This window comes from Poecilia formosa, unplaced genomic scaffold (genome assembly GCF_000485575.1).
Source record: "Poecilia formosa unplaced genomic scaffold, Poecilia_formosa-5.1.2 Scaffold147, whole genome shotgun sequence".
Classification (NCBI taxonomy): Eukaryota; Metazoa; Chordata; class Actinopteri; order Cyprinodontiformes; family Poeciliidae; genus Poecilia; species Poecilia formosa.
Genome location: NW_006800086.1, coordinates 429,170 through 442,084, shown reverse-complemented (window position 1 = coordinate 442,084; position 12,915 = coordinate 429,170). Strand labels below are relative to the sequence as shown.

Genomic DNA, 12,915 nt, shown 5'->3' with positions numbered 1-12,915 from the left:
TTTTCCTCCTTAATGTTGCAATCAAAGCTCTCCGCAGCAGAACAGAGCTCCTACCACACGCTTTCATCAAGGCTTCTCCCTTTTTCTTTCTTTGCTTATCTCCACCTCCACACCGTTGCCAGCAACGCCTCCCTGCTCACTCGCTCCTCTTGCCGCATCTCATGTAGTTTCTCTTCGTCTTCTGTACATCCATTTCTTTAGTTCTTTTTTCTTTCCTCACTATTTTCCTGTTTTCACAAATTGTTTTGTGTCAAAATCCGCACTATGGGCACCATGTTCAACTGGCTCTGATGTCAGTGTCATTTTCTGCCTGAGGGTGAATAATAAGCAGCTGTGGAAACATCCCAGCTCCACCTAAAATCCATATTTTGTTTACAGATTGTTCCCATATGTTTATATGAAGCCCTCTAAACTTTTTCCACATTTAATCACAAATTGTATGCATTTTATTGGGATTCTGGGTGATTAGATCCAACACTGAAGAGTTGTNAATAAATCCCATTTCTTATCATGATAAGAAATTTATCACGATAAATAATGACTGACACAATAAATGCCCAATTCTAACCTAAAATACCACTAAACAGCATTTAAGCTAGCGCTAACACAAGAGTTACAAAGGGTTGGAATACGTTTTAAAAGAGCAGTGCAGACTAAGTTTTGGTTTTAATGGTGAGAAATAAGCCGTGGCAAGTCAAAGAGAGAGGAAAACTGATGAAGGAACAGACGAAAAAACATTCAGGGGTGAGATGAGACGGGCACGCTCAGAAATGACGGTGTGCAGAAGTCAGCCCCGCAGCTGGCCTCGCCGCCTCGTGCTCCCAGCCGGCGTGATGGGGAGCAGGCTGATTGCCACCACAGGCTTCAGATGAACACAGGACAGAAATGGAAATGCTCACCATCGGTGAAGCAGAGGATTCTCATTTGGAAAAGGGGCACCTGAAAGTAGGCTACCCGAAACACCTGCTGGAGAGGAAATTTTAGACAAGGGCGGAGAGTAAAAGATGCCGAATGAAGGCAGGAAGCGAAGAAGTGCTGGTAAACAAGCTGTCCCAGAGAGCAGAGGTGGCAGTTTTTTCCACTCTAAAGTCTTACATCAGTCTTCCTCTACAACAGCTCACGGTTTCCTGGTTGCCAGCGGCCCCCAGAAGGCTGCTTCGGTCTCTAGAGGCTCCGCTCATGATTGCCTGAGTGAAACGCTGCATGATTACCGGGCTACGCACTCAGGGTACATTAAGGAGCAAAGGTGGAAAGATATTCCCTATCTTAAAATCACAGCAGCAGAGCAATCTGATCACCGAAGGATTACACGGAAACCTACTCATTTTCACCTTCCTACAATAATGGCCTCAGTCATTTTTTTTATTTATTTTTTTTTTGCCAAAAGTAAAATCACTTTAGAAAGGTGACGTTGTGATACGTTGGTTTTCCTCCAGAGATCGTTGGATTGGCTCTTCCAGGTTTTATTTTTTAAAGTTTATTTCTAGGAGATTTGTAGCTCTAGTCTAGTGTGATCTCAACCCGCTGCTCTTTAGGCAAAAGTACAGTTCAGTTACTATTTTTAAAAGCACCACCGTCTAATTAAAGGGCTGCTCATGTGGCACAAACATCAGCCCGTGTGACGGTTGCTGAAAAGCCTCACCCTGGAGAGGAAAGAGCTTTGAATGTTCTCCATCTTTAAAAAAAAAAAAAAAAATCCAATTAGACTGAATCTTTGAGGTTAGCTCTCTGCAGACAGATCATTTTCTAAATGCAGATAAAAGTCTTGGCGGAGAACAGCATGGCCACTCTTGCTAACTAGCTGAGTGTCTAGATATGATTAATGTGGCTTTCCACCCTGGGCGCCATCATTTCAGAGAGCAGCATTAGCAATCAAAAAACGTACTGCTGCCACCTGATCAAGTTCTGTTCTGCTTATTGATGCTGAAGTTGGTATCTGATTGAGAGGTTCCAGCTTGGCTCTATTACAGGGACATTTTACTGTTTTTATTGGAATCCGAACTACATTTGAACATCTCATGTTCATTATCTAAAAAATACGCCACACCAAATAAACTTCTGAACATCATGTCACAGTAATGTGACAGTATAGTTCATTCAGTTCAATATACACACACCACCAGAGACTCAGATTTACAGATAAAATCGCAAATGTAGAGTAGCACCACTTTCTACACACATCTGATGCGCAGTGCTTTTCCCCTCCAGTGTGTGGAACCAGAAAGTGTGAGACAAGAGGATGCCTGGCATGTATAATTGAACAGCTTTGGACACATCGGCTTCTCCCAGAGGCAGCAGCTCAAAGATTAAAAAAGATGAATGGCAGCGGAGATAATCTCGCTATTCCTGCGTGACATGCTGATGTAACAGGTTGTCAAAATGACAGAGCTAGTAATAAGAGATAAAGAGGGGATACATGAATGGAGGATCCATCAAGGAGCGGGGTTATTTTGAGGAATTTGGTTGGAAATAGAAATGCTGCGAATCACAGAACAAAAAGATCACGATTGAATAACAATGGTAACAGTACGGGATGTGTAAAGTGACAACTGAGCCGATCATGTCCTCATGACTCTGTTCATTGTGACTTGAATACCTTAAAAAATAAAGACAATTTTTGCATCAGAGAGCGTATTCTTTCCCCGAGGTTGCTTTTGGAACATGGGAAGTTTTTTATGATCTGTGTATCTTACAGGAATGCTGCAAGAACTTCAGACTGAAATGTGTGATGAATGAGACAGACAACACATTGAGGTAGATCAAACATGAAGCGCCGTGCAAAGTATTTACATCCTTTAACTTTTCTATAAACCAACAAATCTACAGTGCAGTCTATCTAGAGTTTAACATTTTCTTTTATTATTGCGTTATTCCAAGTTTTATTAAATTATTTTCTCTCCTCAACGTTATAAACATTTTGACAATACCGACAATGTTTTTTGAGATTTTTGCTAATTTATCAAAAACAGAAAACCAGTAAATCAGCTTTTGCTTGATACTTTGTTGATGGCAGCAATTAGAGCCTCAAATCTTTTTGAACATGGAGCCACCAGCTTCCAGTCACCTAACTTTATGCAGTTTGACCAGATTTTCTTTCTATTACACCTCCAGCTCCGTCAGGTTGGACGGGAAACATATTTCAGACATTTTCAGATCTTTTCAGTGATTGTTCAATTGGATTCAAGTCTTGGCCACTCCAGTCCGGTGAGCTTGATACGGACTGCCATGTGCCTTTTGTTAAGGAACAGCTTCGGTCTGGCCACATAAATAAAACACTAAAAATACTTAACTTCTGGAGGGTGAGTTTCGTGAGAAATTGTGTTTTTTTTTTGTTTTTTTTTTCCACTGTGTTGCAAATGAAAACAAAACAAAAAGATTTAATGAGCATCTTTAGGAGGATTTCTTCTGCCTGCCAAGCCCTCATAGGCATTTTTAAACAATTTGTTCTGAATGATCCTAAAACTGTTTGTAATACTGTAGTTTACACAAAATGAGGCCAAGTTCCACTTTTCCAAATCATTTTTTTTTCTTAATCCAGTTAGACCCTTCCCCAAGAATCATTTACAGTTCTATCATCACAGAACTAAAACACAAATGGTTAAACCACAAACAAAAAAAAGACAGTCACGAGAGTGTGATCTGCCAATTTTTATGCCAATTACCGCATAAAGCACAAAAACTAATTCCTACAGAGCCCTGCGGGGTACAGCTGCACCAGTAAAGTAAACCTCCTGCATACGGAGGCTGAGCACGCTGCTCGAGACTGTATGTTTATTGGAGACAGTGATTTAAACAGCTTTCATTGTGAACCACGCGCTGTTTTATGCACAAATGAAATGTGTGCTGTTTCTTGAGGAACGATTTGTTTTAGACTTGTCCCTTTGTAACACCGGTCCATTAAGAAAAGCAGTCATTTACACATTAAAGCTATATGCAGACCTCATTTAGACACGAGTCAATAAAAACTCTATTATCAGTTAGTTATTAGTTATTATCAGACACATGTTGGTCTAAGACGGAGCTTAAAATCCACAAAATAAACTCAGCAAAAATGCCAGGAAGCAAAACTCTAAAACAGCTTCATTTGATTTATAAAATAAACTAAGCTTTAACTATGAACCAAGCAAAGTAGCAAAAGTCCAAGATGATGAAAGCGTGAAAAGCGCAGCACCCACCGAAGTCTCGCTCTGCTGTAGCAGCTGAATAACCAGCCAACTAAAATACATTTTACAAAGCCTCTAATGGTTCCTGTGATTCCTCTGACTTTGTTTTTAAAGACCTCGCTGGTACTGAAAATAGCTAACTTTGAGCTCGCTTCCCATGGTAACAACTTCCAACCCAGCAAGTGCGGCGGCTGCTATGCATGGTGCATTCGCTGATCAGAATATTTTTATTGGTTTTTTTACTTGTCTCTTTTCTTTTAGTCCAGCTAAAAACCATCCAAAAGCAGTCAACAGATGTCACTGCATCTCTAACGTTAAGTAGAAAAGAGAAGGCGTTCTCATCATGCATGTCTCTAAAGAGTCTTTACAGATGGAAACAACTGTGAGAAGGAAAGATCTCCTATAGAGGGGTGTGCTGCAGTGGATCAGCAGTAGCCTCTGACTGAAGACGCTGTGTTGTCGAGTTACTGTATTATGAAGGTTGTTCAGTCTGTTCTTAATTTTATTCTTCTCCCCACAATTAGCTCTAGAACAGTGATCAGAACAGAGCTTGGCTTTCTCCTGAGCTTGTTAAGCTTTTTTTATTCACTGGGTCCCATGTTGCTATGCTAGCTGATGATGTCAGAGGAAACTACACTCTAGACAGCAGATTTTTAAAATATAAAGATTTAAGGACCTAAATTAAGCAGGCAACATACACATCTTACATTAACAGTAACATATTTTTGGCACTAATGGAATCCCTACCAATACATAAGCACACAGCAGATACAACATATGCCCCTTAAAGATTCACTTTCCTAAAATAATGGCCTAAATCATTTTTTGCACAGTTTTTTTTTTCCATCTTTTGGCAAAAAAAAAAAGGTGGTGATATTTTTTTTGGTGGTGGGGGGTCAAAATTTCTTTTGGCAAAAAATGACTTGGGCCATTATTTTACACACAAGCCCATTACATAAGCACACTACATAGATAGATGTTTACGTTTACATTTTTGACACTAATGGAACCCCACATTAAACTTCATCCAAAGTCTGTTGTCCAGTGAGACGGCAAATGTGTTTGACATATTTCTACTGCTTCTAAAATCTACACTCTTCTCCTTTTCACATTAAAAATACAACCACAAATGTATTTAACTGTCTGAACTGATGTTTTCTTTTTGTTATTTGTTGCATATAGAAAAACAAACCAACTTTAACAATAAATAGCCATTTTCACTGTTTATTATAATAATCCTCCACATTAGTAGGAGGTTAAGTGTCATAAAGCTCCCCTCATTAGCACAGTCCACTCCTGCAGTACGAAATGTTAAGTAAACAAGGAGGCATTAATTAAATACCTCCACTTTTCTCTTCATCCGAGGGTTGACATGCCGTGCTTATGTTCAAATACTTCATTATGATGCAAAGTTATTCAAAGAGGCTCCCTAAAATCCTATCAGGCTGTCAAATCAATCAAAGGAAGCTGTCAAGGGAATGAAGTTTCTGTCATCTTCTGTTGCTGGAAGCGTCCAATGTGGCATGATTTGCGGGGTTTAATTTAATGGGCAGATGTAATTAAAGAAGGTTCCAGGTGCAACTTGTGGATTATGAATAAATCAAAACACGCTGTCTCTTGTTCACGTGTTTGGCCTGGTCAAACCTGACCTCAAGGAGTCCGTTCATTTTTTTTGTGTGTAAAAAAAAAAAACAAAAAACAAAAGTTGACCTCCATCACCTGCTGCAGCAGCGTGGGCACAAAGCAAATGGAGCAATGAGTCTCATATGAAGGTATTTTAATACTTTGGTGCAGTGAAAAATACACTTCATTTTTTACTACATTTAAGATCTTTAATTTCCTGTTTATCTGTGAAAGTCTAACAGTAGTTTTGTGTCTGTGAATGGTAAATAGTCACAATTTACTTAGTCCCCCCTAACCCCCCAACATAGGTATGTATCATTTGTTCTGGGCCATTTGGGGGGGGAGGGTACTGTAAAAGTGTAACTTTTTTTTTTTTTTAGAATAAATACAATTTGTGCACATTTTACTTAAGAATTTGAAGAGGTGCAATTGCTGTATGTCAAATGTAAAATTGCAAAGCCCCTCTAAGATTTTTCTCTCTGACTTCAACTTCTCAGCTACAAGGCACAAATCTTTTTTCATGAAAAATACCTTCATACTCTCTTCACATTACTTGGATCAAACCTGAGAAGCAACAACAAAAATGGATGAGCAACAAAAAATAAAAGCAACACGAGAATATACAGCAAAAAGTGCTTGTGCAACAGAGAAATCGAGCTGTTATTGGAGAACTCTCCAGATCAGCCACCATGATGGAGACAAAATGTCAGTTAGATATTTGCAGGCCACTGCTCATCCTCAGCTCAATTGGCCTGAGAGAGAGAAAAACACACACACACACACACACACCTTTGGCCACGCCACACACATGGCGCATGCACTGAGTAAGTTGCTCTCCAAAGACTCCTGCTTATAGTCCACACTAAATGGCTTTGTGGTGAGGCTGAAAGCAGAGATGATGAAAGTCAGGAGTGTAACACAGAGCTGTGAATGTTTGATACCAGGAGATGAAGTGCGTCTAACAAATCAGCCACAGGGTCCTCAGGTCGGTCAGCTCTATTTCTGTCCTGCTCACACAGACCGGTCAACGCGCCTCCATGAGGGACGGACTGCTGTCCTTGGACGATTTGTGATTGTGAATTTCCCAGTAAAATGGTACTTTAAAAAGTGTTCATGCCCCTTAAGCCTTTTTCCTTTTCTTTACATTACCAAAAAATGTCCCTGTGTTTTATTGGATTTCATGCGATAGACCAACACAAAATAGACTATAGGAAAAAGATACAATAATGAGAAAAAGTATTTACCACCTTACGGATTTGTTTGTTTGCACAACGAAACAAATAAACTCATTTCCATATTAGTTCATCTGCACTTTGGACACAAAAACATTAATCTCTGGGACTCAGCTCCTTCCTGAATTGCAAGATGGCTACACATTACCATGGTGCTTACACTTAGTATTGAAAGATGCATTATGCAACTTTTATAAAATAGATTTTTACATATTTGTTAAAACTGTCAGCATGTTGTGATAGCATGAGACGGGCAATCTGTGTGAAAAAAATCAAACTCCTCCACCTCCTTGAGCTACTATATTGCCTTCTGAAGAAATTCACCGCTTCCTATAAAAAAACGACCAATTGGAGTCAGGGGCTGGGACTTAGTGCTGTCAATCATCCTCGTTTACGCTCTGCTCAGTGTGCTGAGAAACAACTTACCGTTACGGGAAAACAGTTTATCCACTGTTGAGAAAATAAATTTAAAATAAGCTAGTTTTAAAACTTAACATGCCTTGATTCAAATGGCCTAATTATAGTTTTCAAATCAGTAACATATTCTGGCTTTTTGACCTTTATGTTACCTGTAGTTACAGCACATGGTTTGCTAGGATCGTTTGAACTGCCTTTTGTCTGTGGGAAAACAATACAGTAGAAGTTCTAGCTTTCCACACTCATCTGTGAAAAGCCGTAAAAACAGCAGGGGTTCCTGGCTTGAGACAAAGGGTCAGAGATAGCTCCTGGATTGGATGAGCAAAGATACGCCTTATTTGAATAAATTAAAGAAAAGCAGATAAAACTTTCCAATGCAGAGTAACAAATCAGATTTTGCTCTTGCAACTTCTCCAAAGACGTCTTTGCTTTTTGTTTGTCGTTTCCATCTTTTGTCTTTTTCTCTCTCAGGTAAATTCATGTGTTCTTTGTGCTCTGAGGTTTCTGATGTTTTGTGATGTGTTTGTCTGGTGATAGTTTGCATCTGTCTTGAATAAATGCTGATTATTGTGACGCTGTTATCCCTGCGTGATCTCAGTCCTTGCGCACAGCATTTTTCTGAACCCGGGCATAAGAGAGGATTTAACGAGTCAAAAGGTTTTTAAAGTTCAAGACTTTCTCCTCTCTTAACACCACCGTCATTGGTGGTCATGCTAACTAGCCTTAGCATTCACAACAACATCTGTTCACAAATTGTCTCATGACATACTGTTCTAAAACGAATGACTCCATGCAGTAGGCTGGGCTTGCTTAGACAAATCCCCTTTTTTTTTTGTTATTTTTTACCAATTGACATTAATGACCCACTGAATTTGCTCTGCTTTCTGGGTTATGAATGTGATCCCATGACTTTGCTTTTTCTTGCTCATCAAGGCAGAAACTTCAACTGAAAGTGCAACAGCAGAATATAAAATATGAAAATGCAGCACCAGTTACAGCTATAAAAAGCATGCAGCACCTACGTTATCAGCCTACAGAGTTACGTCGTGATGGGAGCATTATTTATGCAACGTGTTTTATATGTATTAACAATAATCTTTAAGTACAGTGTGGCCATAAGCAAGGATGGGTGTAACTGTCCAGCATACAAGCCTAATAAACTGGGTTAAGTTTGAAAATACTGGATCAAGTTGGTCCTTTTTTTAGAAGTTCAGGTGAGTAAAAGATATGTAATTTTCTGCCACAGGTAGTGAGAAGCGGGAAAAAATTAATATTCAGAGGCATAAAGCTTTAAAAAAAACACTAAAGAGCACCTTAAGGGAGAGGATAGATAAGAGAAAAAAATCCAAGTAAATTTTTTTTTTTTTTTTACTAAGTTTTTAAGAAAACACCTCTCTCTTTTTCACATTTTATTTGCACAAATCTTCAACTGATGATAAACAAGAGAAGATTATTTGGTCAGATTTATCACGTCTACCTTTCAGCCACTTTGCACCGAATGAAGCCAGATCCATTATTCAGGTAGACTTTCCAAATGCTAGCTTCAGGTTTGAGGGGAGAGCATGGGAGCTCTAAGTGTTGCTTCCCATGCCACCTGAATTATTCATCATACGCATGAAATATGGAGCCGAAACAGCCGGCCGCTGAAAGGCAAGAGAGAGAGAAGGTGGACAGAAAGTTGTCCAGCAACAAATTAATGAGGCAAGTCAACTGAATGAGGATTAGAGGTCAGCTAATCAATCTGGCCGACTGGAATCAGTCAAACACATACGCGCGCTCGCAGGCTTTCTGTCTTCAGTGTTTCCCTCCTTAATGTTGCAATCAAAGCTCTCCGCAGCAGAACAGAGCTCCTACCACACGCTTTCATCAAGGCTTCTCCCTTTTTCTTTCTTTGCTTATCTCCACCTCCACACCGTTGCCAGCAACGCCTCCCTGCTCACTCGCTCCTCTTGCCGCATCTCATGTAGTTTCTCTTCGTCTTCTGTACATCCATTTCTTTAGTTCTTTTTTCTTTCCTCACTATTTTCCTGTTTTCACAAATTGTTTTGTGTCAAAATCCGCACTATGGGCGTCATGTTCAACTGGCTCTGATGTCAGTGTCATTTTCAGCCTGAGGGTGAATAATAAGCAGCTGTGGAAACATCCCAGCTCCACCTAAAATCCATATTTTGTTTACAGATTGTTCCCATATGTTTATATGAAGCCCTCTAAACTTTTTCCACATTTAATCACAAATTGTATGCATTTTATTGGGATTCTGGGTGATTAGATCCAACACTGAAGAGTTGTGTGCCGGGTCCTGTGCAATCCGGTAGCCAAGCAATGACATTTTGTGGACAAATTCACAAACGTGTCTTTGTGCAAAGACAATAAAATAGAATATTCTTACTATTCTACAAACAAAAATTTGTAGAGATTTTAATTGGATTTGTAAATTCAATTCTGAATCAACTAGAACTTCTTTTGGTGTTTGTTCAACTTTGTTATAAACCAATCGGACTTTCTGCTTTCATCCTCACCTATGATCACTTTGAATGGCTTGAGCTGTAATTAATGAACAAGAAGAAAATGTTTTTATTTCCAAATAAATAAATCACTACAATTAAAACAACTACTTTTGGTGGCAAATGCCCCAGGGTCACCAGTTTTGCACATCTAGAGACTGAAACAATTGACTGTTTCAGCAGGAAAGCTTCTCTGCTGAACAAGAAGCTTTCCTGTTACCAGACTCTCAAACGTGATCTGTACGGTTCTTCTAGTGACTGCGTTCACGAGTTTGCTCTTTGTATTTTTTTTTTTCTGTGAGATATGCAACACGTATCTACAACCAAACTCTGCTTTAAACTTCTCCACAAACTCTCAAGATCTCCTTGATCTCCATGATGCTAATCACTCACTAATGTTCTCTAGTTAACCTCGGTTGTAATTGCAGTAAGACAATAAGTTGCACATAAAATTGTATCCAGGTGTTTCAAAATCAGGGGTTCTCTTTTTGCCTTGTAATTATTCTACTTCTGTTGGTACATCAGATTGTGTAACAAATGAAATGCACTAAGGTTTGGGTTTCTTAAGTACAAAATTATGAAAATTGGTGTGAATTTTTTTTTCAATGACTTAAATGCATAGGAAGTAAAGAAAACAGTAAAGAAAAATCCTATTTTTTTTCTTTTCTTTTTCTTACTGTGTGTGACCCAAGACAGCATATATGGCTGTAACGCAACTGGCAGTTCCTCCCCCCACTCCCCCCCCCTCACGCCCCCACTTGATCACCTGTCCCCCAAAATGTCTGTGCACGCCACTGGAAGCAATTATTCGTAACCAGCTACTTGTTGATTAACACGGTATAAAATCCGCCAAGCCTTCAACCACAGTAGCTACCACACATAAACCTCACTTGAAGACGATTTGAAACGGCGTTTTTAAGTCCTGTTGGTTTGCGCGGTGAGACACAAACGCATCCAAGCAGCCGGTGCGCAACTGTGATGAGCGCATCTGCGGGAGGCTCCCCGAGGAGCGTGGGAGAAGCACAGTCCGTGTCAGGCACCCCACTCCCACAGACACAGCCCGAGGTTCCCAATAAAAACCTAGATTCCTCTGCAGAAAAAATAAATAAATAAATAAATAAAAATCAATATGCGAGCACGCTCTGTGCCGAGCGGCACGCAGAGCGATGCGCCGCTCCAGCAACGAGCACGCATCCCGTAAACGACGAGAAGTTGAACGCAAATGTTAAAAGCGCCGTTTGTTCACGTTTTAGACACTTGAAAACAAAAGTCGGGACTGCGTAAAAGTTCACCAAATGCAATACGGAAGAAAGAGCTTGACCACAATTATAGAATCATAACACAAAAATCGCATTTTTAAATGTTTTTATGAAGATTGATGTCAACTATCACCACGCTACTTGTTCTCGTTTTAAAAAGAAATCGCAAACAAAGCATGAAATATCCGGTTAGGGATGAAAATCGTCTCACCTCCCGCGTCCAGACCGCGCGCTCAGTGATGCATGTCTGCAACCTGTAGGCTGCCTGGCTGGGAGAGTTGATGTGAAGCTGGATCCCGGCTCGGTCCTGTGGTGTTTTGTGTGTGCGTTTTTTTTTCCCCTCTGTGGATCAGCAGCAGCAGCAGCAGAACAAACAGCAGCCAAGCGACCCAATGAGAGACAGAAGAGCTGCAGCATTGTCCGCAGGCAGAGCTCAGGCTCCTGCTGGATCCTCCGGGGACTCTGCTATCAGCATGACTTTCACTGACTGGCTGGTGGAGGAAGAGGAGGAGGAGGGCTACACCATATCTATATTGTTATAAAGTCCAAACCACATTTGCAACTTATTTAGACTTAAGAATATGAACTTTTATCTGGAATCTGTTCTGTGTGTTTGAACTAATTGTATACCAGGTTTTTAAAAGAAATGCTCATAATTTAGATGTGGAATAACCACAGGAGAATGACGTCCCTGAGGTGAGCTACAGGCAGAGACTCCAAAAAGATGCACATTAACGGAGATAAAAATGTATGTTTTTTTAGTCCTTTTCAGAAAAGGTCATTATTAACATGAGCTTTCTTCTCAAAGTTCCTTCCTTCATAAAGCATTAATAAAACATTAAGCCATTCTGTCCATACTTCAAAGTTAACTGCTTTTTTCAGTGCTTAAAAGTTTAAAGCTATTCAAAAGGAAACTGCATTTGAACATTTTAGGACATCTAAAGTTCCTTCAGAGAGAAAGTGAGTTTCAGCAGATAACAGGAAGGCTGAATGTATTACAACCAGTTAAGAATTGAGTAGATTTACTTGAGGAACCTTATAAAACAAATGTAATACTTCGAGTAGTTTTACAGCACTATTTTTTTTTTACTTAAATATTGCTTCTCTACAAACCTCTAGTTACTTTACCAAAGAAAAAGCTTGTTTTAACCAAAAAACACAGAGCACAGCAAATTGACTTGACTAAGATCTTTTTCTTACAGCTTCTTTTCATTCAAAAACTTGATGTTTTAAATTGTAAATGAAATGTCTTCTACATTAATAAAACCCAGGAGACAATATACATAGCATTTATTGTAATTCACACATTTACACTCAAGTACCAATTCTTCCCCATATATATAAAAAAGAGGAAAAATTGTTTTAAAATACAGACAAGACTGGGGGAAAAAAAAGAAACCAAGTTGACATGAAAGGCTGCCACATTTGCTCAAACCCTAATGAATCTGACATTTATCTTCTTCAGGATGCAGACACCCAATTTTGTGAAAATCTGTCCTTCATTTGCTGCCTTCCTGAAAAAGTGTTGCTTCCATCCCCAGTTTTATCCAGCACCCCAACCCCCTTCCTCCTGCTGCTGGTCGTTCCCTGTATTCCTCTGTCCTCGTCTTCCTCCGGTTTTCTGAGGCGGAGCTGCAGGCTGCAGCTGACAGGACGGTACGGACCGGGCGACAATTAGGGAAGCGTGGGAGAGACAGCCGAACCTGTTGCCAATTAC

The 12,915-nt window shown here is 39.8% G+C and overlaps 2 protein-coding genes across 3 annotated transcripts in view; both read right to left on the bottom strand.

Annotated features, from left to right (window-relative positions):
• Positions 1-11,671, bottom strand: part of LOC103145783 (probable G-protein coupled receptor 22) — a 30,091-nt gene extending 18,420 nt beyond the window's left edge. Inside the window, exon 1 of one of the 2 annotated variants that reach the window (XM_007563366.2) lies at positions 11,410-11,671. The gene's annotated coding sequence lies outside the window, so the exon portion shown is untranslated. Of the gene's footprint in view, positions 1-10,829; positions 10,915-11,409 lie in introns of those variants that run through there. The other variant, XM_016677097.1, reaches the window with a different exon arrangement.
• An 800-nt stretch (positions 11,672-12,471) lies between these two features.
• cidec (cell death inducing DFFA like effector c) overlaps positions 12,472-12,915 on the bottom strand; it is a 31,570-nt gene continuing 31,126 nt past the window's right edge. Inside the window, exon 7 of the transcript XR_477060.2 lies at positions 12,472-12,901. The gene's annotated coding sequence lies outside the window, so the exon portion shown is untranslated. The remainder of the gene's footprint in view (positions 12,902-12,915) is intronic.